The following is a 14279-nucleotide window of genomic DNA, read 5'->3' as shown; positions in this document are numbered from 1 at the left end:
CTAGAATGATATGATGTATTGTACCAATATTCAGCCCATGTAAGCATCCCAGACCACTCCTTAGGTGCATCAAAAGTAAAACATCTGAGATACAACTCCAAGCATTTGTTAAGGATTTCGGATTGGCCATCAGATTGAGGGTGGTAGGCAGATGATATCTTGAGTGTTGTGCCACTAAGTTGCCATAGAATTTTCCAAAAATGGCTAGTGAAGACCTTGTCTCGATCAGAGACTATTGATTTTGGCAATCCATGTAATTTGACTATGTTCTTAAAGAAAATTTCAGCAACTGATTTACTGGTGAAATCGTGTTTCATTGGAGTGAAATGAGCTGCCTTAGATAACCGGTCAACTACCACATATATTACGGTGAACCCATGCGAAACAGGAAGGCCTGTGATAAAATCCATGGCCAAATCCTTCCAAATTTGAGAAGGGATAGGAAGTGGTTGCAGGAAACCAGCAGGGAGCGTAGTGGCCACCTTAGCTTGTTGACAAATCAAGCAGTGTTACTCTTAATATCGTGGTGCATTCCTTTCCAATAAAATTGGGCAGCAACTCTAGCTAAAGTTCGAGAGAACCCCAAATGTCCACCAATCACCGAACTACGAAATTCATTCAATAATATATGAATTAACTCATGTCCAGATGGAACCACCAACCTTCTTTTCCATAGTAACAATTCGTGATGCACCGAATAACGAGGGTCAGAGCAAGAATTGTCGTTGCAAGCATCAATCAGGGTCTTAATTTGATTGTCATGTTGTTGGGCTTGTTGTAAGGTGGTCATAAGATGGGGAACCACTTGAGACAAGCCACAAAAAAGATCGTGAGAGTGAATCAGCTGCTAAATTCTCCTTCTCGGGTTTGTATTCAATAGCAAATTCATAGCCAAGTAGCTTATGGAGCCACTTTTGTTGCTCTGGAGTTTGTAAGCTTTGATCCATGAAATTCTGCAAACTTTTCTGATCAGTTTTGATCATAAATTTGTGACCAAGTAGATAATGCCTGAACTTAGCCACCGCTTCAGTCACGGCATAGAGTTCCCTTACATAAGCGGATTGTTGTTGCATTGAGGGTGACATTTTTTTTTTGAAAAATAAGCAATGGGGTGTCGGTTTTGACTTAAGACAGCCCCAATACCGATACCAGAAGCGTCAGTTTCTAACTCAAATGGTAATGAAAAATCTAGTAAGAATAAAACTGGCCGCTTCGTTAATGCAGTTTTCAATTCTGTAAAGGCATGTGAAGCCGCATTTGACCACTTGAAATTGTCTTTCTTAAGTAATTCAGTAAGAGGGCCTGCCAAGGTAGCATAACCTCTGATAAATCTTCTGTAATAGCCTGTAAGTCCCAAAAATCCCCTTAATTGTTTGAGATTTGTAGGGAAAGGCCACTCCAAAATAGCTTGAACCTTGCCATCTTCCATAGAAATTACTGACCCCGAAACAATATGCCCCAAATATTCGATCTGTGGTTTACCAAATGAACATTTAGAGAGCTTGGCATATAATTTGTGTTCTCGCAACAAAGCTAATACTTTCTCCAATTGTTGAATATGAGTGCACCATGAAGGACTATACACCAGAATGTCATCGAAAAAGACAAGAACATATTTCCTGAGCATCGACTGGAAAATGTTGTTCATCAATCCTTGGAACGTGACGGGTGCGTTAGTGAGCCCAAAGGGCATGACTAGCCACTCATACAAGCCTTGATGGGTTCTAAAGGCCGTTTTGTATCTATCCTCTTCCTTTACCAAAATTTGGTGATACCCAGCTCGAAGATCCAGCTTGGAAAAGAATTTAGCTCCATGCAATTCGTCAATCAACTCGTCTAATGTGGGAATTGGAAAGCTATCTTTCACTGTAATGGCATTCAAAGCCCTGTAATCATTGCAAAATGTCCACGTGTCGTCTTTGTTTTTCACTAATATAATTGGAGATGAAAAAAGGCTATTGCTGGGCACAATTATGCCTTCATGTAGCATTTCTTGTACCATTTTCTCAATCTGCTGTTTTTGACTAAAAGGATATCTGTATGGCTTAACTTTAATAGGATTCGATCCATGAACCAAAGGAATAGAATGGTTTTGCGATCGAGGAGGAGGTAATCCACACGGCACAGCAAAAACTTGTTGATATGTATGCAATAATAAGGCTAACTCGGGTTCCATATCCTGAGGTAAGTCCAGAAAGTGATCTTGTGAGGGCCCAAAATGTTGAAAATGGAGAGAATACATTTCTGCAATAGCATCAGTGTGAATCATTCTTCTCAAATGGTGAAATTGGGCCTGATCTGGTAACTTGTTTTGTTCTCCCGTTAGTGTGACAAACTTATCATCAAGCATAAATTTCAAAGATAAGGTACTGTAATCAGAAATGTGAGCTCCAACTGTGGCCAACCAAGAAGCTCCAAGAACTAAATCAGCACCAGAGATAGGAAGTAAATAGACCGGTAACTTAATGACGTGATTTTGAATAGTAACTTCCAGTCGCTTGATAAGACCCTCGACCACCATAGCACTTCCATTCCCAACCAGCACATTAAAATGTGGAATGGGTTCCACTGATAGTTTAAGACAATTAGCAATTCTTGGCTGCAAGAAATTGTCTGAACTACCACTGTCCAAAAGGATCTGAACAGGCAAGCCATTAATGAATCCTTTAAATCGCATAGTACCAATTCCCGCTGAGCCTTTAAGAGCATTAAAAGACAAATGAGGTTCACTCGGAAGTATAGGCTCTGTATTATCCGGCACACTCATAACATCCAAAACAGAGGCGTCAGGACTGTCGTCTTCATCTAAGTGGAACCAGAGATAGTGCTTATTAGGACACTTGTGAGAGGGCGAGTATTTTTCATCACAAGTGAAACATAATCCCTTCTCCCGACGTAACTGAATTTCTGCAGGCGACATTTTCTTCACCAACGCATTGCGTGTGGGTGGGGCCGGATCTGGTTTGGTCAACAAGGGAGGCAGTGCAGTGGACTTGAGGGATTGCAAAGGGGTCTGCTGTGAATGATTCTTTGTATGGGTATGGGACCAATAAGATTTCGGTTTTGTAGCATATTTTTCTTCAAACAATTTAGCGAAAGACACACATCTCATTAACGTCTTGGGCGCCTGTACGAGAACATCTCGACGAATATCAGTACGCAACCCACCTACAAAACAATCTAATAAAGCTTCTGTGGATACACCTTGGACACGATTGGCGAGAGCGGTAAACTTTACATAATATTCCTGCACTGAACCCTCTTGTGTAAGCTTAAACAAATCTGAGCGAGGACATTCATACGGTGAAGGTCCGAATTCCAGTTCCAAAGCACGAGTGAAAGCGACCCAACTCGGAAAAGCTTGATTGTGGGACTGCATTTGGAACCAGGGTACCACCTCTTTTTCTAGGTGCACCGACGCAATGAGCAATCGTTGTTCATCCGGGGTATTATAGTAATAAAAAAACTGTTCCGCTCGAAAAATCCATTGCAATACCTCAGATCCATCAAATTTCGGAAAATCTAATTTAACATTACGTACTTGAAATGAAGGAGAATGTGAAACGGCACGCGAACCTGTGACTAGAGCTTGAATCGATTTCAACACCGCATCCATAGTAGTTTCCAAAGTCTGAAAACGAGTAGAATCATCCCTCTGACGTTCGTGAAGAGATGTAATTAGACTCTGCAAATCATGATTTGTAGTAGCCACTGTAGTGGTTAATTGCTTAACATCGACCACCGCTTCCTTCATACGAGCCATCTCCACTTGCAACTCTTTCAGTCGAGTATTCTCGGCCATGGTAGAAGATGAAAGCACCAATGTAAGCACTCAACAGAATTAACTCAACAAAAGCAATACTAGCTAGAATAAGAGCAACGAAATTAGGAAATATTCTCATTCCATGACAACAAGGTAAATTTCTCTCCAAACAGAATATCCGTACCACTTTCCAGAAAACAGTATATGAGATAGAGAGAGAAGAAAGAGTCTAACGAAGAGTTTTTCCTCCTTTTTCATTTTTACATTTATTCTATTTATACCAACTACTTCTTCACGTAATCCTTCAGCCACCCACTTTCTTTCTTGGATCGTGTGCTTTTTTTCTTGGTCATGATTTCCACACCCTCATCAACGTGGCCTCTCTGTACTGGCTTGCTAATAACGGACTCCACCTCATCCGTATTTTGCATTATCCTTATAGGATGTGAGTGTTCACAGAAGTGAAATATAGCCACTACAACTCGATTGTTGGAAAAGAGCCCAAATTAGAAAATGTGTTATGGATATGGTCCTCATGTCGACTTCCGGTCTTCAAAGCTTCTGGACGTGGAGTTCTTAGCTGTGGACTGTGGTCAAATACTGCTTTCGAACATCGGCTTTCACTAAAAGGCTCATTCATATATTAAATTCCGGTGAATGATGAGTTACAGGTATTTCTGGATGTTAATTTTCGCTTAAGAACATTTTTAGATGTCGACAAATCATGGTTATGATATTTGCTCATTATCTTCAACACACAATCTTCTCCATTAGAAATTGGTTTGTCTCTTGGTTTAAATGGAGTCACATTTTTTTTTGTGCCGGAAACATTAGGTTGAACATCAGTTTCATACTTCCTGTACTTATTATCCCTTTCATAGACTAACAATACATACGTTTTTTTCTCAGGTTGACCATTAGCTTTGTAACATCTTATAATGACAATGACGAAACCAACATCAAAAGCTATCCCTCGAATCCACTAAATCAACTCATCTTGTGTGGAAAATATCTATTCAGTTGTAAAATTATTTATATATCTTCCTCACACTTCTTATTTAAAAAATTCTTATTTATAAAAGAAAAGAAATATGAGATGAAACTAGAATTTACTTGTGATTTCATAAAGTTAAAGGGAGATCTTCCATCCTAGATAACTCTCACCACCTAAAACATAGCATTAGTATTCAATACCGAGTTTTTTCAATGATAATAAAAAAATATGAAAATAAAAAAATTCATAAACAATCAAATAAATATAAAACAAATAAATAAATAAGAACACATTTCAAAACTATACCAGATCTTGAAAGTGGGAACCTATTCTATTGAACTGGAACTCGACATCCAACAAAGGGCATTTTTGAAACTTGACTTCCAGTAGCATGCATACATAATTCATTCTCAAACGGAACTCCACTTCAAGAAACCTCCTTAATCAGAAGTATACATCCGATAAAGGGTATTTTTTGATCTTAACTTCTTGAAGTGTTGGGACATGATTTCTTCTAAACGCAACTCCACTTCTGGGAGCCTCTTACTTGAAAGTCGACATCTCGGTAAAGGGTATCTCTGAATCTCAATTTTCAAAAAAGTGTGGGGCATGTTTTCTTCTTAATCAGAGCTCCTCTGGAGTCTCATTTATTGGAAGTTGAAAAATTTGGTAAATGGTATTTCCAGATCTCGACTTCTAAAAGTGTGGGAGCATGTTTTCTTTCCAAACGAAACTCTACTTTCAGGAGTCCGTTAAATTAGAAGTCGACTTAAAGTTATTTTTCGGATCTCGACTTCCACAAGTGTGGGGACATAACTTTTTTTCTAGGAAGTACATTTTTGAAATTGGAACAAACCGGAAGTGAACATCCAATACATTTGCAAACTCATTTTGTTAGCACATGAAATAAATTAAATCTTTCCATGAATGAATGCATACCTTACTGGTCAAATGAAGGTGAACTAGATGGTAAAATAGGAAGAAACTAACCTACAGAATGCACGAGCACACAATGCTGATGAAGAGAGAATGGTAAATTCACTTTTAATTTTAATTTATTTTTTGAAGGGCATAATTGGAACAACAGAAACTTTTAGAGGTGCAGAAGAAATCTTGGAAATGAAGGAAGAAAACCCCAAAAAATATTAGTATAGGAGACCAATAACATAAAGGGCTCGTTCGGAGGATTACGTTGTTTAATTTATGGTTCTGTTATGTGTAGCTTATCCTATACTTCTGTATTTCTTATTATTTTGGTTGAAACATATTTTTAGTTATTTATAAATTAATGAATTTTGGTTTAGCTTTTTAATTAATATTTTTAAACTTTTTATCCATTATTTTTTTTTATGTTCTTGTTCTAAATCTATTTAAACTACTTTATTTAATTGTTTTTGAGATAAATAAAATAAAATAAAACATTATGAATGAAAAGTTTGATTGTTTTAAGTTAATAAAAACAAAAGTTCAAATAATTTATTTGGATTAAAATCATAGTTAAAATATTAATTATTTTTCTCTGTTTTTTGGAGTTGTTAAAAGATGATAATAAGATATGAGAAAGGGTGGAGATAAAATTTTGGAGGGGTTTTCTTTTTAAAGATTATTTGGTCATATTATATTTATGGGAATGAAAAGTGAGATTCTATGATGTAGAAAGAAAGCCTTTACAACACAGAGTGAACATTTCGATGTTTGGTGCTCTATATTAGGGAGCAAGAAGAAGATGATTCTTCCAACCTCCTCTATGTTGAAATAATATTGTACCATATAAACTCCATTCATAGTGAAATTTCATATTTACTTTTGTAACACTTTCAACAAAGTAAGAGTTATCAAATACTACTTTAAAAGGTTCGTCTACTATTTTAAACCAAGTTTGGAAAGATTTTCAGAGAACATGTGAAGATTAAAAAACTAGTACAAATATAATAATTGAAGAAAACATCACCTAGCTTTTAAATTAATGGTTTAATTACTCGGTACCTACTTTGGTACAAGTGTGTCAATCTAGTACCCGCTTTTAAAAAAGTGTCAATTGCATCCCAATTTTTGAAAAAATGCTTTAATTAGGTTCATTTCAGATGGAGTTGACTAAAGTAGTTAAAACATGCCACGTGTCAGTCTGTGTTTTTATTTTATTTTTTAAAATTTTTTTAAAATTTTTAAATTTTTTTTCAGTTGTTTTGAAAAAAAAATGCCACGTGTCAGGTCCCTGTGTGTGTCACATGACATTGTCAGTGTCACGTGACATTGTAATGCCACGTGTCAGTGTCACTATCAGATGTCATTGTGTTGATTTTGATTTAGTCCCCATATATGTCCTTTTGTTTCAATTTAGTACCTACTTTTGTGTATCTGATTCAATTTTGACCTAATTTTTTTTAATAATTAAAATCTATTTTTTATAAAAAGTAATTAAGTATAAATTTTTTATAAAAATTAAGTATTTGATATTTATATTAAAATTTAGTGATAAAAGTCATTTTATTAAGTCATTTTTAATAAAAAAAATATTAATATAACCTTTATACAAATAAAAATTTTGGTTTAAAATTAGTAAGAGACAATATTATTCTATTTTGAAAAAAGAATATTAACAAAACATAAGTACTTAATAAAAAAATAATTAATAAAGTAATATGTTTTAATAAAAATTATTAATAAAACATTTATACAAATAATAAATTTGGTCTGAAATTGAAAGAAACATGCAAAATATAATAACAAACACAAATATTTTAACAAGATTTGAATTTTTGAGGCAAAGGCTTAGAGTGGAGTGTGCAATTTCGAAGTCAGAAGGATTATTGATTGAAGCATCACACTTAATTTCAAAGGTCTTGGAAAAGTTAAGGAGGATTAAGAGTGGAACATTGATCAATTTTTCTTTTAAAGTTTCAAAGACCTTTGTTCCATCAACTCCCCACTTGAAGTCCATACCTTTCTTGACCAATTAATTTAAAAGGGTGGCTATAATGCTAAAATTAGGCACAAACCTTCTATAAAAGCTAGCCAACCCATGAAAAGACCTTATCTCGCTCACACTCTTGGGTGTAGGCCAATTTCATGATCCATTCCAAAGATGCATTTATCCATGTTAGCATATAAGGATTCCTTCCTTAGGGTTTCTAGCACACTTCTTAAATGATGTAAATGTCTTCTTTAGACAAGCTATAGATGAGAATGTCATCAAAATAGACCACTAGAAACTTGCCTAAGAACTCTCTAAGTACATGATGCATGAGTCTCATGAAGGTACTAGGTGCATTGGTGAAGTCAAAAGGCATGACTAACCACTCATATAATCCAAATTTAGTCTTGAAGGAGGTTTTCCATTCATCACCTTCCTTGTTTTTAATTTGGTTGTACCCATTGTTCAAGTCTATCTTGGAAAATATGGTGGCATCATGTAACTCGTCTAGCAAATCATCTAATCTAGGAATGAAATGCTTATACTTGATGGTGATGTTGTTGATGGCTCTACAATCTATGCACATTCTCCATGTTCCATCCTTTTTGGGGACTATAATCACGAACATTGCACAAGGACTCATGCTATGTTGCATCCACCACCCTTTCTCTAACAAATCATTCACTTGTTTTTGTATTTCTTTTGCCTCCTTGGGATTGGTCCTATAAGTTGGCTGATGTGATCCCAACAAGGCTTATAGCTTGGGCCAACGCCTAGGCCCAAATCATGCTCAAAGCCCAATCCATGGCCCACATGCATCTTAAGCCCAAAGCCCACCAAGAGGTCCAATAACAAGGAGCATTCTAAAGAAGATCTAAATGGGCTTGCCTCAAAATGGACAAACTTCTCATGGGCTTCAATTACTCTTTTCATGGGCCAAAAAAAGATGTGAAGATATAAAGAGGTTGCATGATTGAACATTAGAATAGCCTTTTAAATTGGACCCATTGTTTAGGTCTTGCTTTCATAAATAATAGGCTAAATAAACTTGCTCCTTAGATTTTAATTGGGCTAATCCAAGCCTAATAGAGAGCATTGGCTAAGACACTCTCCTTGCCACATGAAAGGAGTGGCTTTTATCTTGCAAAGGAGTGCCATGCCACTTGTAAGATCCGGGAAAATTAAATAGTTATCTAATTAATTATTTAATTAGGACGGATAATGAGAATATTTAAAGCAATAAATGCGGGAAGCTATGACGTGGAAAGGTACTAGCTCATGTGGTTGAGAGTACTTTTATTATGTGTGAGGACTTGGGTTCAAGTCCCATGTGTGCCACTTGGATGTTATTTAAATTGTGTGTTTTTTTTTTTGTGTTTTATATTGGATGCGTGTTGTCATGATAAATTCTTAAAATTGTAGGAATTATCATGAAATAAGGATTGGTTGAGTGGTTTGGCCTTGGCTTGGTATGTGCATGAGAGTGGGTTCAAACCTTGTTGAGAACTAACTTACTTTTCTTTTTGCCAAATTTTCTGATGCATGAATGTGGAAGGGTTAGAAACCTAGCAGCCAAGAGGGAGGCAACTTAAGGGCTGGAAAACAGAGGGTTAATTAAGCAAACTGGTTAACCTTTGTATCAATTTTAATTAAAAAAAATTCGTATAGGCCACTAAATGAGCAATTAAGGGAGAGAGATAGTGAGAGCAAGGGTTAAAAGAGAGGAAATAGCAATTAGGGTTCGTGGTACACATAAGCAAAGGTTTTTCTGAGAATTGGGACTGATAAAGCAAGGTATTGGGGCTGAAAAACGCAAAGGTTGGAGTGGAAAGCAAGGGCTAGGGAGGTTTGGTGAGAGGATAAGCACACCCACTCGAATTTAGCAAGGAATCCAGGTAAGGGGAGTTGTTTTCGGTGTTTTAGATACATTGCGTTGTACTGTGCTTTGATGATTGAGACTGTATGCTTTCCACCTATTTTTCCGCACTGTTTGATCGGGTTTCTGGGTTTTTCCCAGAAACCGCCTGGCGGTTTAATCCCTACCGCCAGGCGGCTCATCAGAGATGAGCACTGTTCTTATTTTGGTTTGAAACTTGGAATACGAATAAAATGATATTGGTCAGAACGGGTGCTAAAATTGTTGTGAATGAATCTGTGGTGGTGATCGTGGGAGAAGAGGAGAGAGTTAAGATCGCAGAGGATGTAGAAAAAATGTGTGAGGAGGTCTGCATCTGGTATGCCGCTTGGCGGCGCCTTGCTAGCCGCCAGGCGATGATGTGAGCAGTCTCAGTGTAAGTGCAGTGAGTGGATGACCGCGAGGGGGGGGAGTTGTGGTATTTGACTTATACATAACTGTTGGTGAGTGAAGAGAGAAAGATTGAAATTGTTGATGTTCGACAAGAGATAAAAATGCCGATGAGGATAGGGGACTTGATATAAATAAATAGTGTGGGAGAGGTAATCATAATTTGGTAGTGAATATAAGACTCACGTTTTTTGGTATGCTCGTTTAGAATAAGTGAGGAAGTTGAGAATGTACTAAGAGGACTTATGCATTGGTTAGTTAGGCATGATAGAAGCGATGGTGTGAAGTAAGGGATTAGACTTCTAGCTAATTTCGTGGGATGAATGGAGAGTCACTGTTAAGACAATGTTCTTATTATTTGGAAGAGTTGGACGGAATGGATTTGTCTGGGTAGTGTATAGACCCTTGATTAACCATGATTGGGGTAGACTAACTATAGGGAGGAGTCCTTATTGATCCATAAGAGTGAGTATGTAACCAACAGACTGGTTGAGGTGCTAAAACCAGTGAGGTACTGTTCTGGTATAGCGCCTGGCGGGCTAACGAAACCGCCAGGCGATAGCCTTAGCGTGAGAGGGTCTGCACTGAGCAGGCGCCTGGCGGCACGGTGTGCTCCGCCAGGCGGTGACGAGAAAACAGTGGGGTCTGGGAGAACGCTGGCGCCTGGCGGGAGGTGAATACCGCCAGGCGGTATGGAGCAATTTCGCCTGGCGGCAAGTGGGCCGGGCCAGGCGGAAACGCTGTTGTTCTTTATTTGGTGTGTTGTTTCTAACCGACAATGATGCTTTGCTTGGATCGGGAGATGCTGTGCCATGAGCGGGTAGGTTCATGGATGGTGTGACATGTGATGATATGAGCGGGAAGGTTCATATCAAGTTACTCTCACGTGGGGATACGAGCGGGGAGGTTCGTATGTTCCGTGCTCACGTTGAGAGATGCCACGTGCGGGGAGGTACGGGGGCTGGTGGATCACATGTGTTGGACTACGGGCGGGTAGGTCCGTAGAGCAGGACTACGAGCGGGGAGGTTCGTAGAGGCAGGACCACGAGCGGGCAGGTTCGTGTGAGCATCAGATTCCCGAGTCCAAGGCTAACCAATTATATGAATTGAAGACTGTTAAGTCTTGGGGTTAGGGTCTTGGCCAAGATTTATAGATAATGATTAAGATGGGTAAATGATATATCCTGTGATTTCATGCTTAGTATTTTATTTTTCTCAGCTCACCCTTTCTGTTTGTGTGTGGCGATGATCGTGTAATTCGTTACACGGGAGCAGATGTTGATACAGGTGGTGCTGAGGATACTCAGATGGCGGAGTGAGGGCTAGCATGGGAGTAGTGCTAGGATGTTACTAAATTGTAATTTATGTTTCAAATGCAATTTTTGGGAACTTGTAACATTTTATGAATTGGTTATGAGTTTTGGCGCGCTAACTTAATGAAATAAAATTTTCCCGCGTTGGGATTTTTATCGAGATGGTTATTTAATGAAATTATTCATTTTAATATTTATTTTTTTAGTAATATTCCCTAGGGATGTTACACCACTTGTCACGCATCCAACCCATCATGCGCATCCAAAGGCCAAGAAAGAGATTTCTTCTCCAAGCTTGCATCTCATTTCAAATGTAATTTCACGTGCATATGCATTGGTGACCTTCTCTTCTATAAAAGAGAGTCCTATAACACTTTTTAGAGTTTACTCTTGAAATTGCTAATAGAATGCTTGTGTTGAGATCACTCCACTCTTCTATTATTTTGAGAGCACCCAAGCTAGAGGTTTCCAACATTTCCTCTAGCCACCTTCCACTAGTCTACTTTCTAGTCTAGTCTCCTTTCACCACTCCAAATTCCATTGCTACAAGAGTCTTAAACACTTGTTTCCATTCCCAATTCCGCTGCTTATGGAGTCTCAACCAGCCACCACACCTTGGAGCTCCATCATTGGCCTATTAGCCAAAGATGAGCCTTGGATGAAGTCAATTTGGTGTTCTATACCTCTTAGGGGTGGAAGACCCTTTGGAGGGTCTTAAAAAACATCCTTGAACTCATCTAAGACTAAGGACAAGTTTTAAGGTCACCTAGAGTGAGGCTTTTGAAGGAGGGAGAAGACACACATGGATAAGCAAAAAAACTTGTTTTTAAGAAAGCATTACCTTTTTAACCCCTTTGATGGATATCAAGATCTTCTTGGCATCTTTGTTCACCCTTTGCGCCTTTAGTTGCACCTTCTCTTCCTTTCTTTTCTTAATCATTTGTTTTCGGTCCTCACTGACTTCTTTGGATGAAAGAGGTAGAAGTGTGGTCTTTTTTCCTTTGAAGCTAAAAGAGAACTTATTGGTATGGTCATCATGAAGAGATTTTTTGTGAAATTGCCAGGCCTACCAAGAAGAATGCAGGTTGATTCCATAGGCACTAAGTCACATAATACCTCATCTTTGTAAGTCCTAATTGAAAAGTTGATTAGGACTTGTTTATCAACTTTGATCTCACCTTCCTCACTAAGCTAAGATAGCTTATAAGGCTTGACACGAGGGATAGTTTCTAAGCCAAGCCTGCCCACAACCCTTGTGCTAGCCATATTTACAGAATTTCTCCATCAATGATGCTTATTGTTGACTAGGCACCTTGAGTGAAAAGTAATTTCTCTTTAAGAATCTAATTCTTTTGGGGCTTGGCCCAACATGTGTCTAACCACCAATAGGCCTCTTTTTTAAGGTTTGATTTCATCCTCACTTGAAGAAGAAGTGTGTGAGGAAGAACTTTTAGGGAAGGGAGAGGAATGCTCACTTTCAACTTCTCTTTTAGAATTCAAGAACATGTTCATTTTTTATGGGCAATTTGAAGCAATGTGACCATAGCCCAAACATTTAAAGCATTTAATGGAACTTGTTCTTGACTCTTGAGAAGAGTTTGGTTTGTCATTAGAAGCTCTAAACGAATTGGCTTTAGGTGTAGGGTCTTGGAGACTCTTGGAGGGTGTTCTTTCATCTTTTCTTTCTTTACCCTTCCTAGATTTAGAGTAGTAGTCATTGTAAGAAGTATTCCTCTTGACCTCTTGTTTCTTTTTCAATTGACTTTCAACTTTTAAGGCCAAGTGTAAAACTTTGCTAAGAATGGAATACTCATATAACTCAACTACATCTTGGATCTCTCTTTTGAGACAACTCACAAACATTGCCACTTTTTCTTCTTCACTTTCGAATTGGAGTCCTACCTTTAAGAGCATGGACTCCATCAATTTATAATAGTCATCCACACACATGGAATCTTGTTGAAGCTTTTGGAGCTTCAAAAGAGTCTCCCTCCTATAGTAGGAAGGAACAAATCTATCACGCATTAATGTCAATCTAAAAAGCCATTGGTGGCTCTTGATTTTCAATGTTCATTCAAATTTGATGCCACCAAGTCATGGCATACTCTTCAAATTCTAAAACTACTAAATCAACTTGCTCTTGACCACTAATTTCATGAATATTAAAACTTTGGTCTACCTTTTGCTCTCACTCAAGATAGATTTTTAGATCATGCTCTCACTTGAACTTAGGAATTTTAATGGTTGTGGTTGTCTTGTTGGTAACGTGTTACACCTTTTCCCACCATCATGGTTGTGCCTTCTTCTCCTTCCACTACCATAGGAATCCTAGGAGGAAGATCTCCTTTGTCTTCTCTCCTCTTCCCTATGTTGAAGTTGTTGAACGTAAGTTTGGAGGATAATTTCACTATGCGCTCTATCCGCCCTCAATTGGTCCATAGATTCCTTTTTACTAATTCCAATTCTCGAATGAGATTGTTGACATCTAGAGTAACATTTTGTTGGGCCACGTGAGTCACCATTGGATGGGAGTATAGTGAAGCCAACTTCTCCTCTTCTCTTTCATCTTCCATAACCAGACTCAAATTTATCTTCCCTACAACAAAAAGAACTAAACAAAATTGAGAGAAACAAATTGGATTAGTAAGTGCTGCAGCCAATTCCTGAGACCAAATATCGTCTAACTTCAATAACCCAAGTGTTTAGATCACACTCCCAACACAATAAGGCAAGGCTAAACTCAAGAATCCACCAAAAAGGAGTGAAAAGACTTTTAACTTTTGGAAACCTTTTCAAATGCAAGTTTCAAGTGGCTCGACCACTACACTCAAGGAAAGTAAGAAATGAAGAACAACTAAGACAAAACAAAGATTACCTAAAGACAAGCAAGAAAAACACCAAAACAAAGAAGGCTAAACTCTAAGGAAAGAAAATACATGTGACAAAACTTTAACAAGACAAACAAGAAAGCACATATAAAGACTCTATTG

This window comes from Vigna unguiculata, chromosome 6 (genome assembly GCF_004118075.2).
Source record: "Vigna unguiculata cultivar IT97K-499-35 chromosome 6, ASM411807v1, whole genome shotgun sequence".
Lineage (NCBI taxonomy): Eukaryota > Viridiplantae > Streptophyta > Magnoliopsida > Fabales > Fabaceae > Vigna > Vigna unguiculata.
This window is presented reverse-complemented; position numbering follows the sequence as displayed.